The following is a 17,298-nucleotide window of genomic DNA, read 5'->3' on the forward strand; positions in this document are numbered from 1 at the left end:
ACCCTATTAATCAAAAATTTAAAACATCGAACATACAGAACAGCGAATTTTTTCCTAGGGAAAAAATTTGCTGTTCCAAAACACATAAACAGAACACAAGCACACTAAACAAACAGCAATCCACACACATGCACCTAAACTCTTACACCTAACCCTACACTAAACTATACATACACCACTAACTGTCCACTTACCTTAACCCAAACCCTAACCCTAAGGTCCGTTACTATCACACAGTCACCTCACCCGTGCCCTAACCCTAGCTCACCTACCCCGCCCTAACCCTCACATCCACACAATCGCACACTTATGTGACCCGCACCCTAACTCACCTACCCCGCCCTAACCCTCACGTTCACCCAATCACACAATTATCTGAGCCTGACCTGTAACTTTCCACCACAGCGCTAAAAATACCGAAGCAACAGAAACGGGCAACCAAATTCTTTCCCTAGGAAAAAATGTGGTTTTCTGTTTCTTCGATATTTTCAGCGTTCGCTGAAAATGGGTAGATATTAGAACACTCGGAATTTTGAGAGTTCGGTGTTCTAATATAGACCATATATATATATATATATATATATATATATATATATATATATATATATATATATATATAGACCATATATATATATATATATATATATATATATATATATGTGTGTGTGTGTGTGTGTGTGTGTAATATATATATGTATGTATGTATATTTATATATATTTATATATATATATATATATATATATATGTATGTATATAAACACACACACACACACACCCTTCTTATATCTTTGTCTTCATTTATTTTGTCAATGAAATTACTCCTCTGGAGAGAGACTATTTTCAGGGAAGACCTAAGAGTAGCAGCTACATACTTTAGTAAAAGAAGACATGAAAATGCAACAGTCTAGAAGGCAGAAAGAAAACGTATGCAATTGTGTGTGCATGCACAATAAACAAGTATTAAAACAAAGGGTGTGTTAATATTAACCGAAACACTTTCAAAATGGATCAGCATTTAGAGTGATAGCCACTTTTTTCTCATGAGATTGATGGATAATTATACAGTTAGTAAACATCTTGCTGACAAATTATTGTATTTGCCTCATACTCCCATTATTTTATTGTATTTGCATTATATTTTATTAAACCACAGCGATAGTTTATTGCATTTTCTGTACGTCTGCAAATATTCACATTATATTTTCATTATCACTATTAGATTTTATTAGTCCACATTAACATTTTATCTCCCTTATAGTTTTAAAAATATTTATATTATATTAGTTATTGCTGTTATAGTACTTTTTCTTACTCTTAGTTCATCTGTTTTCAACTACACTTGCTGTAATAACAGTTATTTTCTTTTACATACATTATTCCACTCTTATAGGTTCATAGGAGATTAGGAGGCTAATAACTTGAGCCCTTACAAGCCTAGCCAATATAACCCAATGTTTACCCAATATAAGGGAAGCCTAGCCAAAATAACCTAATTTTACCTGATATATGGCTCCTAGGGGCAAGAGCATGGCACAGACATAGGCGTGTGGCTATGTCTTGTGTGTTTTACGCATCGCTCCTCTCTATAATGGACATAGGCACTACCCCAGGTGTGAATTTATGACTCCCCATCCATTGATCCAAATTGTATTTGAAGAGGGCCAGGGAAGGGCTCTGTTTAACATGAATTGGAAGCCTGTTCCAAAGAAGGGGTAATGCTTGAGACACATATCTGTCTGTCCAGCAAGTTTTGTTTGAGTATGTGACTTGGTTTAGATTCCTGGTTCCTATGCTGTTTGTCTTGCAGATGTGTAGCAGCTCCATCTGGCTAGATTTGTCAGTGCCTTGTAGGTTAAGTATAAGCCAGTCTTTAATAATTGGTACTAGACACAGTAAAGGGTTAGGGCTTTTAGTCTATCTGCATAGGACATGTTGTTTACATCCTGTATTTTCTTTGTGAGGTCGCTCCAGCTGTTGTAATGCCTAGTTAAAGTATGTGCCAAATGGCGCATTGTACTCAATTATTGGTCTGATGAGGGCTGAGCTCAGTGGAATTCATAACTTCCTTGGATCTAGATGCCATACCTTTACTTATAAACTGTGCCACATAGAAGGACTTCCTCACCACTGTGAACACATAAGCCTCTACCAGAGTCATGCCTTAAATGGATCTTCAGACAAGTGCACGTACTTGGTTAATAGATGTAGGCAAGTAAATAAACAAGTACATAAATATGCATCATATTGTACATAAAAATATTCACGAATATATAGCATACATAACATACAGAATTTTGATGCCAGGTAAATGAAGGGTAAAGAGGGATGTTGTTGTGTTTTGGAGAAGCATGAATTATAGAACGAGAGGAAAATAAATGGTGACTTGTATGTGTAGGTGAAATGTTAGTACTGGCTATGGAAAGATTAATAGAGGAACCTCTGCTGTGGCTTTATGAGTTGACTAAATGGTAGAACAGCCAGTAGAAAAGACCCATCCCTTTACATTTTAGATGGTCCTTATAAAGTTAATGATCAGTTGTACCTGTTGGCTCGTCTACTGGTCATGTCATTTGTTTCTGTTCTGCTATAAATAAGGAGTACCAACTTTTTGTAGGAAATCATATATGGGCCTGGTGGTCCAAAGCTCTGTAGGTCTTAAGCCTCAGGTTGATTACACTTGTACATCTACATATGAATGTGATAGCACTAGTATATTGTTAGATTTGTCAGTGCATTTTCTTTACTGCCCTCCTTAGGAAGGCATGTCTTGATGCAGTGTATGTCACTTTGAAATACTGCTTGAAAAATGTTGAACTGTGAAACATTACTTATCTACATGTATCTGGTTTTTTTTTAAGATTTTGTTTCTCCCATTTCCTTTTGACTGTAAGACCATTTCTTGGTCTAGTGGCACACTTGTTCCCCATACACCAGGGTAGAGATGACCAAGAGGGACCTGCACTGACGCAAGCATGAGCGGTGGTTAATATTTTTTTATTCTTAGAGCTATCACCTCATTGCATATGTCAAGTAACACTTTCAGGATACAGCACGCAGTGCTGTTAATGAGTACAGGTTTCCCACTTCTGAGAGTGACATAACCCGCAGGGCAGCACTGACCCCATGAAGCCAGTGGTCCTCCAGGTCTCCTGTCTCCACCAGGGATTGAACCACAAGACCATGTGCTCTGGGTATTCACTACTACACCAAACGGAAGTATACCAGATGAATGAAGGTTGAGTTAGCACAAAATACAATCCAACAGGTTAAAACAAGCTCGACCACCACAGCTGACACACATAAAATGTTAATAGAAAAACGATAAAAAAAAAAAAAAAAGTAAAAGATAAGAGCTTTCATGGCTGGAGGCCACTTCTTCAGACCATAATACTCAATACAAACTGTAGCACTGTTAAAAGTGCAAGTTCCAATCAGAAAAAAATCAGGTCACATGGCTACTCAGAAAGTGGTAGGACAAAACCATTCATAAGACCATTCTTAAAAACTATAAAATCAATGCCTTTAAGCCACATGCTTGTAAAACTGGTTTGATAGAAACATTATTATTCAAACCAGGGGCCGGACTGCTTTTAATAAAGTAATCATTCCAAGTTCAGCACATTCAGTAATGTTTCTGATATCCCCTCCTCTAATGGTACATTAAATGGACTCTAAAACAGTAAATTTAAAACAATGAGCCAAGCCAGAATCAAATGCATGTTTGGCTAAAACATTTGTAAGTTTTCTGTTGTGAATGTCCTCAACATGTTCAAGTATTGTCTTTCAGCATCCGGTTTGTTTTTCCTACATAAAAACTGCTGCACGCTTGACATTTTGCATAATAAATCATATTCAAACTCCTGCAGTCAGCATAAAAGTCAAACTGGATTTGATAGCACAAAGAGAGATGTCCAGTAGAGGTTGTAGTCAAAATATGTTTGCATGCTTGACAAGAGCGACATGATAAAGTACCTGTACGATCTGACAAAGGAAAACTGTTGGATTTGGTATATTTTTAGCACAGTTCTCTTTTTAAAGATTTATGATTGTAAAACAAGAAACTCTGTGTGGATCCTAGTGCCCTTCCGACTGTTTCATCTGTCATCAGAACTGTCCAGTTCTTTTTTATAATCTCACAAATCACTCCTACATTGCTTGAGTATGTAAGTACAACTCGAGGGGTGACAGTCTGTCTATCTGACCTATTAAGTGCTACTTCATTATATTCCTTAAAATAGGATTGTTCAGTAGTTTCCCTTAGAGAAAGTACTTCAGGTACTGCTTCATCTACTTCCTTACAAGAGTAGCCTCTTGCCAAGAACCATTCAGACATCTCTGTTAGTGCTTCATCTGTACTACTATCCATATTGTGAAACCTTGATGTTCTGAGCATCTGACCCTTCAGCACATTTCGAGTGACGTGTCTGGGGTGCATGCTGATTTTATACAAACTATTGTTCTTTTTGCAAGACTTCCTAAAAATCTTAGTCTCTATTTTGCCATGCATGTCCTTGGATACAGTAACATCTTAAAAATCGATTCACTCAAGAAGTGATAAGTAAATCTTAGAAAGGTAGTTATGGTATGTAAGTAATCAACAAAAGATGAAAGAGTATCAGATGTACCTTTCCATACCAAAAAGATGTTATCCACAAAATGTCTATAGTAGCTGATGTTGTCCACAAATGGTGTATTTGAATAAATAAATTTATATTCCCATCGGGCTAAGACCAAATTCGCATACGAATTGGCACATGCTGTACCCATTGCTTTCCCAATGTACTGTAGATAAAAAGCATCTTCAAAGATAAACATTGTTCTGTAGGACTAGTTAAAAAAGCATACATACCAAAGTCACTTTATAGAAAAGTCACTGTTCCTGAACAAAAAGGCTCTAACTTGTTCAGTGCCAACGTCATTCGGAATGATAGTAAAAAGTAAATTAATGTCAAGGGTAAACAGAAGTAGTTGTTCAGTATTCTCAAGTTCTGTACCAAGCATAAAAGGGCCACAAAACATTTTTTGTATCTTTAAGGACACTGGGTACACAATCTAAAATAGGCTGCAAGGATTTTTCCACAAAAATAGATAATGTCTCTGTCACCCATCCCTTGCTGCAGACAATTGGTCGCATGGGGGGGCATTCAAATTCTTGTGCACCTTAGGTAGCCCATATAAAACAAGTATAACTGGATGGTCAGTTGAAAAATAATTCTATAAGTCTAGAGAAATCAGGCCAGTCATATGCAAATCAAAAACATAGAACTCAACCTTATTAATCAGACCTTCAACCTGTTGTTTCAAAAGGAGCATATAGGTGTCTGCATTATCTAACATTTGATGCATTTTAGTAAGGTAATGCTCTTTGTCTATAAGGACTGTACCTCCACCTTTATCAGCTGGACAGATCTCAAGACAAGGATTTTCATGTAGTGTCTTTAGTGCATTATATTCACCTGGAGATATGTTGAAAAAGGCGGCTCTTTCATAAAGTGCAGAACTTCTACGTAAATCATTCTCACAAAGATTAACAAATATATCAATCAATGGATGCATATTGGGCATAAAGGAACTTGGTTTCTTAAAGCAATTTGAGGCAGACGCTTCTTGTTGAGGAAACATTACACTTAAATTAGCATTTCTGGTGAATAATTTCAAGTCAATAATAGTATCAGTAGTGTTTGATTTTTTGACTGGTATAAAGGACAGGCCTTTGTTCAACAGACTCTTTTGATCACAAGCCATATCAAAAGATGAAATATTAAAAATTACATTTTTTGAGTCTTGTTCCTTGTATTTATCCTGGTTACTCTGTTGCTCTGGTTCGAGGAGTGAATGCATCACCTTCTGAGTTGACTTCAGGACCACCCCTTCCTGTAATCTGTCTCTGTAGGTAGAGGTTCTATGAGAGGAAACATGGGAGCTGAAGATGTACCAGGTACAGTTACTTCAGGTGGTTGAACTGTTAGAGACATTACTACTGTTGGTTGCCTCACTAGTATCCTGCACCAGTGTAATGCTGTTATCAGATGTAATAACTTCTTTTTCATGCGCAGAGCTATCAGGAGTGTCTGCAATGTTGGTTCTGTGAAGAGGCCAAGAAAAAACATTTCCTTTACTAAAATCAAGTAAATCTCTTTGTAGTTTCTTCCTTTTTGTCATTTGCAGTCTTGACTCATAAGCTAAAACATTGTCAAGTAAATTGTCCAAGTAAGCTTTATGTTGTTTAGAAGCAAATTTACTCATTATGCCTGTTTGTAATTTCTTTATCTCACATAACAAAAGTTCTTCTTCAGGTTTAAAAGGTTAATAAGAAGCTTCATGTAATCAAAGCTCACCTGTGAGTTAATTGATTGCCAGCATTTCAGCAGTTCAGGATAATTTGTAGCATAATTAGACGTCTTCAGAATGTGTAACCCTCATGGTATGACCTTATGATGAAGTGCAGCTTCTAAATGTAGGTGTTGCCACTGAAGGTGCTTAAATTTAACAGCTTATTCTCTAGCTCCTTTAATACAACCATAAATGCTTCAAATGTATTTGAGTCCATTCTGGAATCAGCAGAAGGAGCATTTGTAGACATATAAAGCAATGGATTAGCTTCACAAGACAACAGTCATTACAAACGATCCATACCAGAAATGCAAATCCTATTAGGATTATATCCGAGTTCCAAATCATGCCCTTCAGCCATGTTTCACTGGTAAAACCAGACAACAAGGATGAACAACAAACAAAAGTATACCAGATGAATGAAGGTTGGGTCAGCACAAAATACAATCCAACAGGTAAAAACATGCTCGACCACCATGGCTTATACGTATAAAACTTTAATAGAAAAAAAGTAAAAGGTAAGCGCTTTCACTGCTGGAGGCCCCTTCTTCAGACCACAGTACTCAATGCAAATTGTAGCACTGTTAAAAGTACATGTTACCCAGTCAGAAAAAACAATCAGGTCACATGGCTACTCAGGATGTGGTAGGGCAAAACCATTCATAAGGCCATTCTAAAAAACTGTAAAATCAGTGCCTTAAGCCACGTGCTTGTAATACTGGTTTGATAGAAACATTGTTATTCAAACCAGGGGCGAATTTGCTTTTAATAAAATAATCCACCTAAATTCAGCACGTTCAGTAGTGTTTCTGATATCTCCTCCTCTAATGGTACGTTCAGTGCACTCTAAAACAGTAAATTTAAAACAATGAGCAGAGCCAGAATCAAGTACATGTTTAGCTAAAGCGTTTGTAAGTTTTTTTGTTGCAAATGTCCCCAACATGTTCAAGTATTCTGTCTTTCAGCATTTGGTTTGTTTTTCCTACATAAAAACTGCTGCACTCTTGACATTTTGCATAATACATCTCACTCAAACTCCTGCAGTCAGCATAAAAGTCAAACTGGATTTGATAGCACAAAGAGAGATGTCCAGTAGAGCTTGTAGTTAAAATATGTTTGCATGCTTGACAAGATCGACGTTGAAAAGTATCTGTACAGTTCGACAAAGGAAAACTGTTGGATTTGGTATATTTGTAGTACAGTTCTCTTTTTAAATATTTATTATTGCAAAACGAGAAACTCTGTGTGGATCCAAGTGCCCTTCTGATGGCTTCATCTGTCATCAGAACTGGCCAGTTCTTTTTTTATAGTCTCACAAATCACTCCTACATTGCTTGAGTATGTAAGTACAACTCGAGGGGTGACGGTCTGTCTGACCTATTAAGTGCTACTTCATTATATTCCTTAAAATAGGGTTGTGCATTAGTTTCCCTTAGCGAACATACTTCAGGTACTGCTTCATCTACTTCCTTAGAAGAGTAGCCTGTTTTCAGGAACCATTCAGACATCCCTGCTAGTGCTTCATCTGCACTACTATCCATATTGTGAAGCCTCGATGTTCTGAACAACTGACCCTTCAGCACATTCTGAGTGACATGTCTGGGGTGCATGCTGGTTTTCTGCACTACTATCCATATTGTGAAGCCTCGATGTTCTGAACAACTAACCCTTCAGCACATTCCGAGTGATGTGTCTGGGGTGCATGCTGGTTTTATACAAAATGTTTTTTTTGTAAGACTTCCTAAAAATCGTATTCTCTGTTTTGCCACCTACGTTCTTGGATACAGTAACATCTAAAAAATCAGTTGATTCACTCGAGAAGTGATAAGTCAATCTTAGAAAGTTAGTTGTGGTATGTAAATAATCAAGAAAAGATGAAAGAGTATCAGATGTACCTTTCCATACCAAAAAGATGTCATCCACAAAACATCTATAGTAGCTTATGTTGTCCACAAATGGATTATTTGAATAAATAAACGCATATTCCCATTGGGCTAAGATCAAATTCACATACAATTAGGCAAATGTTGTACTCATTGCCACCCCGATGGGCTGTAGATAAAAAGCATCTTCAACCTCATTTGCCTTTGTTGTAGCCAGGGCTTTTTCAAACTATACCAACAGAGATGGCTATCACTCATCTTTACTGATGTAGTTATTTTCCAGTTCTTATGGCTGATGTTTTACAATAGCAGTAATCCAGGCAGTCATTTTTGGACTACGTAACTGTAGCATGCGTCTGGATATATGCATCCCTGTGTCTTTCTGAAAGTCTGTCATCCATTGCTGGCTCAGCTGGTATCCTCTATTCATGCGAATAATCTTCATTTGTTTTCTGTTGTATATTTTTTCTTTAACTTTCATCAAACTCTGTTTTTACTTAAGTGCCTCTTTCAGCTGTAACAGCCTTCTTTCTTCTGTAGTTTGCCAGATTAGGTATTGCTGCATGTAATTTACTGGCACTTGTCTATAAATAAATAAATAGCTACTTAGCACACCCATCTAGCTTTAGTGGAAAATTAGTTGCTGTAGCAGGTATCTGCTTTTGCACTGGAAGAAGTGGGTTTGCAGTGGGTGACTTTACTGTATGTTACACATGAGACAGATTAGCTCAGTGGGTTTACATCATGAAATGTTAATCAGTGTCATCTTTGTTTTCCTTGGTCTGATTCCATAGTTTCCACTTGTTTGACTCTGAGCATGTCATATAACCAGACAGTACTCCCTGGATCTCAGAGAAGAGACCCTGTGTTCACTTAGCTTAACTGGTTAATAAACACATTATCATCATCATCATCATCATAGCTCCAGTTAATCTCATAAAATTTTGAATAAGTGGTCTGAGGTGATTTTACTGTACTTAGCATGGTTGCAAATCATCCCTAGTCCAGTTTAAACTGAAGGAATTAACCTTCATTAGAAAGTCTTAGACTAGATGAAAGTAAATAAGAAGTTTTGTAAATTAGTCTGTGACTGACTGCTTTGAGATTTTATTTATTTATACATGCATACTTTGCTAACCAAGCAAGTACAACTAGGCTAGTGGCCTCTTTTTAGGGGAAAAGGTGGTATTTATACTACTAGGAAATATTTGTTTAGGGCATCTGGGAACTTCCCCTACTTTTTTTTGAAAGGTGCTGTGGAATCTTTTACATCCACCTGAAGTACCACCACCTCAAGCAGGTAGGACTTTTGAAGGACAGCACATTCCAGACTGCAGCACCACCCTTATACTGCACTGTGATGTTAGAAATTCAACTACTTAGTGTGGAAATGTAACCCACAGCCTTTTTCATCAAAGGCAAGTGTGTTAGCTGTTGTGCCACAAAGCACCAAAATCCAAGACAGTCAGGAAAGCAATTCAACATAGTGATTGTAAAAATGATAATTTAATGTTGCAACTTGCAAAATTCAATAAAATAGGCTCAACACGAACCCAATACACAAATCAAATTTTTAGCGTGCTTTCACCTAGTAAAGTACAAGGCTTCCTCAGAACAATGAACAAAGTTCATCAAATGTATTAAATACTCTCCATCTTAATTAGTCAATTATTACTTAAAGAAATCATCCCTACCCTAAGTAAGGTAACTAAATGTATGAGTAAATTCAGGTAATCATGTAACTTTTCTAGGATTTGTTAGTGTAATTTGTTTAACATGACACTTACTAATAAACTGCATTGTTATTAACATATAAAAATAAATATATAAATCTTCTTTCGGCTGCTCCCGTTAGGCGTAGCCACAGCAGATCAACTGTTTCCATTTCTTCCTGTCCTCTGCATCTTGCTGTGTCACACCAACCACCTGCATGTCCTCTCTCACCACATCCATAAACCTTATCTTAGGCCTCCCTCTTTTCCTGTTACCTGGCAGCTTCATACTTAGCATCTTTTTCCCAATATACTCTGCATCCCTCCTCAGCACATGTCCAAACCAACATAATCTTGCCTCTCTGGCTTTGTCTCCAAACCTTCCAACCTGGGCGGACCCTCTAATATACTTATTCCTAATCCTGTCCATCCTCGTCACACCCAGTGCAAATCTTAACATCTTCAACTCTGCCACGTCAAGCTCTGACTCCTGCCTTTTTGTCAATGCCACTGTCTCCAACCCATATAACATAGCTAAATATATAAATAAATATGTTAATACTTATTGTTGTAACAGTTAAAATAATAAATAACCCTGTTTAAAATACAATTAGGGTTTAAAACATAAATCATAACTTGGCTTGTCGCAATTTTAAAACACTGTTAATGCCAATGTAGTCCAGGAGGTCTGCCAGCATCCGCCTAGCTGTTGTACCACTGACACTGCAATTTGTCCACTTTCGTTTGTCTGCAGTAGTACTTTTTTATTTATTATTTCAGGTATTAGTTTTTATTTGCTCCACAGAATTAGGCAACACTTTGTTTTATTATTGTTATCTTGCATGTCTTCCTGACATTTTAGATTGTATGATCACTGCACTGTATACTGGGATAAATTGTATAACTGTCTAGATAGAATTTTATTATTTTTTTATGCAGTTGTCAAAACCTCATTCCCATTAATTTATACAAAAGCAGGAAAAAATACCCTGCTGTATATCACTGATCTATTTGTTTTACTTGTTTGCAGCTAGCAATTTAGATATTTTATTTCTAAAGCTGTTCCTTGCTTTTTGTGCTGTTGGATATTCAGACATTGCTGTGTACTTTCTTTTATTTAATATATTCATGACTTTATTTTTTTCTTTCATTCATACATCTTATTACTGCAACTGGTGCACAGTTTTACCATTTCTCTTTAACTTTAATAAATATCTCAAATGTTGTATCTATTTTCAGATGTTAACTCAAGTCTCTCCATCCTCTTGTAAGCAATCATAGCTTGTCAAGAATGACAAGCTGTATTCCAAAAGCACTAGAAACAAAGTAGTTCACTCTGCATGTAGAAGACCTCCCAGTCTGCAGCCTGTTAACAAGTAAAACTTTAACCAAACAACATACCATATCATTTAGTTATTTTCTCACTGTCATTTGCTGATTGTGATGGATTTAAAATATATTTGAGTGTGCAACTTATATTTTATAACTTTGCCTATAAACATGTGTACATATATCAAAAGACTGCTGTAAACTAACAATGGGTGGAGCCAGGCATACAGGAAACTCAAGTTCCAAGCAAGAACTCAAGAAATAAGGCAGTTCAAATGATTCAGGTAGCAAGCACAAAAAGTCCAAGTGTATATATATAAAAGCATATAAAATCTCCTTTATTGTAGTCGACAAAAGGTAAGCGCTTTCACTATCTGTTAGTTTACAGCAGTCTTTTGGTTTATTTATTTCTACTTAACAACGGAGGACTTACCACAGAGCATGTAGGGAAAACCTGAGATTTTCAGCTGTACCAGAGAAGATGAACGGGAACAGACTGTATTAATTTTATGAAAGCACAAATAAGCATTTGGACTGGTATTCCACAGCAGGAGTTGTTAACCGAAAGAGCACATTGTGTGTATGCTCCAACCTGGCTATGTGAAAGCAACCTAGACCTTCAGAAAAATGCAATCCTACCAACAGGAGGAGTTGATTCTGACAAAACTGTGGCAGAAGAACAAAGTATTAAAATTGGGAGACAGCAGAGTGTCGTTGGAGAATGATTACTCATTGTACACCAGGCAGAAGAGGAGTAAATGTATTCCACTCGTCAGTGAATGTCAAGAAGCAGGCATGAGTTTCAAACTGCTCTACCTAGCTATACTCAAAATATTCTTCCCTGGAGGGACAAAATCATTTTTTTTTGATGAAGTACATGCTAAGAAGGAAATACAAAGGTTTACCAAACAAAACGTGAACTGTAAAACAGAAGGAGATTCTGCTTCTTCTTCTGGTAATAAAGACCACAGAGAGAGACTGTGCCATTGAAACTTTTCCTAGTGTTTCAACAGAAATGCTGGAGAGAAGCAAGGGAGCATGAAAGTTGACTAGAAAAATCGAGTACATTGGAAATGAAGCAAAGACAGGCTTTAGGAGATAGAGATAAGCACGAATAACACCATTAACTTGGAAATTGACAAATGTGGGATTACAAAGCAATAATTATATTTGTGAAATATGACAGAACAAGAATGTCTCGAAATATTGGACTTTTTTGTACTTTGTTGGACTTGGACTTGTGGGGGACTTTCAAGTATATGTCTTACTTCATGACATTAATGTTAGGAGAAATACTTAGGGGAGGGGAAGTCGAATGGGAAAGTTAACTGTAAGTAAAACAACATTTTTTCTTAAGAGTACTATTTTTATAGTGTATTATTTTTTTGCATGCTATAAAGTAAAGTTTTCCAGTTGTTTAAGTGTCATTGGAATACTATTGTAAACAGCTCCTCCTTTTTTTCTTTCTCATTTCTTCTCTCTTTCTGTTTGTTTGGATTTAAGAAATGTAGGCACTGCAGTTTTTAAAAAGTCAGGTTAAAAGAGCATGACAAAAGAAGAATTAATGTACTTTTTCTCATATTTGTATGTATAAATGACTGGATAAAGGCCCTTAGTTTGATCTAATAACAGATTTTAAGAGAAAGCAAACAAATGAAAATGATTTTGACTATTATAAGGCTTTTTTCTAACAAATAGATATATGCTTAGAAACAGTTATGCATCTGTGAGACAATCTGATAAAGAGAAATTGACTAGAAAAAAAATTGGCTAGGAGATCATGCTTTCTGGAAGCATTCAGGTATTTTCCCAGCAGGGAGAGCTATTAAGATAAGACAACCAGACAGCACTTAGTAGAAGCACTGGCTGCACCATGCTTCTTAGCATGGATAACCTTTCAACTCAAGTCTGTGAGTGTGGCTGTCAGTTTGGGACATGTGCTCCTATTGGAAGGTACAATTTTAAAATTTGAAGATGTACATAGTTTTGCGTGTTAGTATTAAGTTAATAGATTTAGGGGCATATTGGGTGTGTGCTTTTTGAGGGTTTTCAGTAAAACAAAAAGTTTTGTAAGATGTCATATAGGCTCAAATGGATATGACAAGAAACAACTATATAAAAGTTCAACCTGCCAAACAGTGTATGCATGTAACACAAAAGCTGGAACTAGACATTTAATAAAAAAGTTACCATGCATAAAAGGTGGGAATAATAACTTTTTAATACAATGATTTCTGTAATGTTTAAATATCAGTGGTCTCACAGATAAATACAAAAAAAAAGAGTAGTGAACTATATTAAAAATGTAGAGTGTAAATAGCTGTGCCACAGGGGACATACTTGGAAAGAACCGAACATGTGAATCTGATAAAAAAAGATTTTCAGGTTATTCAGCGGAATACCTGGGACAAAGGAAAAGAGGAGCACTTACTATTAATTGCAAGAGGAACTCCAATAATGATAGAAGAGGATAAAAATATAATGGTAGATTTGTAGTACTAAAGGGCTGCTGGCAAGGGAGAATGATTACATTGGCATGTATTTATATTCCACCTAAAACTGCTATAATGGAGCTTAAGAAAATTCTCGGAGAAATAATCAACTTTCAGCAAGGAATATTACTTATAGGTGGGACTGGAATTTGATTTACAGCAGTAAAGATGTGTTTGGGGGAGGGGTGTCCCAGAAGGTGAAGTATAACAAAGGAGGGTAGACTTTTGAAGAAATTTATGAAAATATTTGGAATAGAAGTGAGTTCAGTAGAGTTTGGGGTGGATTTACATATTATTCCACAAAATACAAAAACTAGGCTAGGCTAGACAGAATTTATATTTCACAGGAACATGTGCGTTTAACTGAATGTCTTGCTATGTATCCAGTAAGTATTTCAGATCACTCGCCAATAATAACTTAAATAAAAACACATGGTAATGAAATAAAATGAGACACTGGCACATTCACCTATCTGTTAAAAAGAGACAAATTTAAGGAATGGGCAGTGGAAATTATTCAGGAGATATTATAGACGATAGAAATGTCTTCTGAAAATATAGTTAAGGAGTGGGATAAAATTAAAGTGGAGTTTAAAAATAGGGTGAAAATAAAAGAAAGGGAGCTATGGTTAAAAAGTAATAAGAATTATTTAGAGTGACTGATAAATGTTAAAGTATTGCAGAATATGGGGAATCTCACAGAATAAGAAGAGGAACAACTGCAGAATACTAAACAGAAAATATGGGATTACCATGATAATATGCATTTGTTTAGAAAGATTGCTGTTCTTCTTCTCATAGGTTCATAGGTTCATAGGTTCATAGGTTCATACTAGGCTATCTGCCCGAGGGCATTTACAAGCCTAGCCCATAGTTTTGTGGCTTACGCCACCCCTTTAGTATGGGGAACTATACCCATTATTTTGCTGTGCCTCTGTCGAGCAGTGACACTGAGGTAATCCCTGGGGTATATCTGCGATCTCCCATCCATTGGTCAAGATTTCTCTTGAACAAGGCCAGCGAGGTGCTCTGCCTCACATATACCGGGATTTTGTTCCACAGCATAGGGAGTCTTTGGGTGATGAATCTATCCCTCCAGCACGTCCTATTAATAGCCGTGTCGAGGTTTAAGTCTCCGCCCTTGTGGCTCTGACGGATCTAGATTTTTGAGGTGAAGCATATTCATCAAATCTGGGTTTGACATGGCCTTGTATGTTAGGCAAAGGTCACCTCTGAGCAAGCGGTGGCGACTGAATAGAGCTGGAGTTCTTTCAGTCGGGCAGCATAGGACAGATGTTTGAGACCCTTTATCCTTTTGGTGAGGAACTTTTGTGGCCTCTCCAGCTGCTGCAAGTGTCGGGTCAGATACATTCGAATGGGGCATTGTACTCAATCATTGGTCTGATGAGTGATGAGTATAGGGAGACTATGACCTCCCTTGATCTAGATGAGAATCCCTTCATGATAAGGTGGGCAATGTAGAAGGTCTTCCTAACTACTTTAGCTACATGGGTGTCGAATGACAGACTACTATCAACGTGGGTCCCCAGGTCCCTGATAACTTCTTCTGTGCTCAGTGGATTGCCACCTATTTGGTAGCTAGGGTAACCTTGTTTTTCCCGAAGGGTATGACTATGCATTTTTGGCATTTAACTTTAGGCCATGGCTCTGGCACCAGTTATCCATTTCTGTGAGACCCTTCTGAAGGATATCTGTGTCAGATGTGTTTTCTACTATGGCCCAGTTTGCAGTCATCTGCAAACTTTGTCAGCCATAACCCTCCTGTGTTTGCTTGTACTTCGGAAAAGTAGATGCCAAACAAGAGTGGGCCCAGGACTGAGCCCTGTGGTACACCACTTGTGACAGGCTTTGAGTCTGACATGGCGCCAGCAACTCTGACCCTGTGGGTTCTGTCACTCAGCCAGTTTGCAACCCATCTTGTGATGTATGGGTTAACATTTAAGCTGATGACTTTTTCAATGATACCCAAGTGGGGTATTGTATCGAAGGCCTTCGCCAGATCGAGGTAGGCTGTATGGACTGCCTTTCCCTCATCAATGGCTTTGGTGACTGTTTCGAAAAAGTCAGCTTTTCCCAGTTAGGGGTCGCCACAGCCGAACTCCGGTCCGTTAATTATTAGAAAGATTGCTGTTAAGCAGCTGTATTTTAATAGTAACTGTAGAGCACAAAAACTTTTAACACATTGACCCAGGCAACAGAAAGTCAAAAGAGCTGTCACCAAGCTTAGGGAGCCTGCAACAAGGAAGGTAATAAGAGATCCTGTAGAGATATTAGAAATATTTTGGAAATTCTGTGAAAGCCTGTATAAAGTAGAGAAATATGGAAATCAGGAAAAGGTACAAATGAAATTGTTTCTGGAAGAATTAAATATGCCACGGTTAGAGGTAAATGAGGCTCAATTACTAACCAGTTAGGAGGAGATGAGAAAAAAATGGTGATATTTAACTAATCTACATGAAAGTCCCCAGGAATAGATGGCATTCTTGTGGAGGTTTAGAAGCTAGAAGTGAAAAAAACTGATAGAGTTGGGATGTTTTGTTTAACAGCATTTTAAGAGGAGGAGACGTGCTGACATCCTGGAAGAAAATTGGTGGTAGCTTTAATACCTAAAGAAGGTAAAAAGCCATCAGATCCAGCTTCATACAGGCCCATTTCAGTACTAAACCATGATTATAAAGTGTTTATTTCTATAATGGGTAAAAGAATGGCAAATGTGATGCCAAACTTGACAGATATGGATCACTGTGATTTTTGTGGAGGAGAGGAAAACATTTGACAGCATTATCAGAACATTGATGATCCACCAGAGGGAACCAGAATGCAAAGAAATACCACTGCTGTTGGTGAGATTTAATGCAGAGAAAGCATTTGACAAACTAAGCTGGGACGTTATGAGCTGGGCAGTGGAAGCATTTGCATTACCTGATAAAATTATAAGATTGATTAGGCGGATATGTGAGGGATTGGAGGTGAAAATTAAAGTGGGTAGTGTCCTTTCTGATATTTCTGCTTCAGCAGAGAAACCAGACAGGGGCGTTCTCTTTCCCTTATGTTAGTTACATTATATTTAGAAACATTGGTAAAGAAAATAAGAGACTCAGAAATTCAAAGTTATATTTGGTATGGTAGTCAAGAAAAGCTGGCTCTATTTGCAGATGGTATTATTTTATACCTGACAAAACCAGAAAAGAGCATTACAGTGTTGTGGAACATTTTGAGACAATTTCACATCTTTTTGGGATACAAAATTAATGATGGCAAAACAAAGGCAGTAGCAGTAAATTATATACCGACACATGGATTGTTTCAAGAATATCTATATTTATGGTGACAGGATGTTAAAATGAAGTATTTAGGAGTATGGATCAAAAATGATTCTGGTGTGGCAGCCAAGGATATGTGGGAAGAGACTAAACAAAAGATTTAAAAAAACTGAAAAATTGGAGCTGTTATATGGATATGTCTAGTAAGATACAAGCAGTTAAAATGTTTTTAGTCCCTTTAGACTTGTACACAGTTCAGGCATA

General features: G+C 37.1%; 1 protein-coding gene across 1 annotated transcript in view; it reads left to right on the forward strand.

Moving 5' to 3' along the window:
* Nucleotides 1–17,298, forward strand: part of KIAA0825 (KIAA0825 ortholog) — a 1,661,419-nt gene that overhangs the window by 665,497 nt on the left and 978,624 nt on the right. The gene's annotated exons all lie outside the window — the stretch shown is intronic.

Source organism: Protopterus annectens, chromosome 2.part2 (genome assembly GCF_019279795.1).
Source record: "Protopterus annectens isolate FY-2018-M chromosome 2.part2, PAN1.0, whole genome shotgun sequence".
In the NCBI taxonomy this organism is placed as follows: Eukaryota; Metazoa; Chordata; order Ceratodontiformes; family Protopteridae; genus Protopterus; species Protopterus annectens.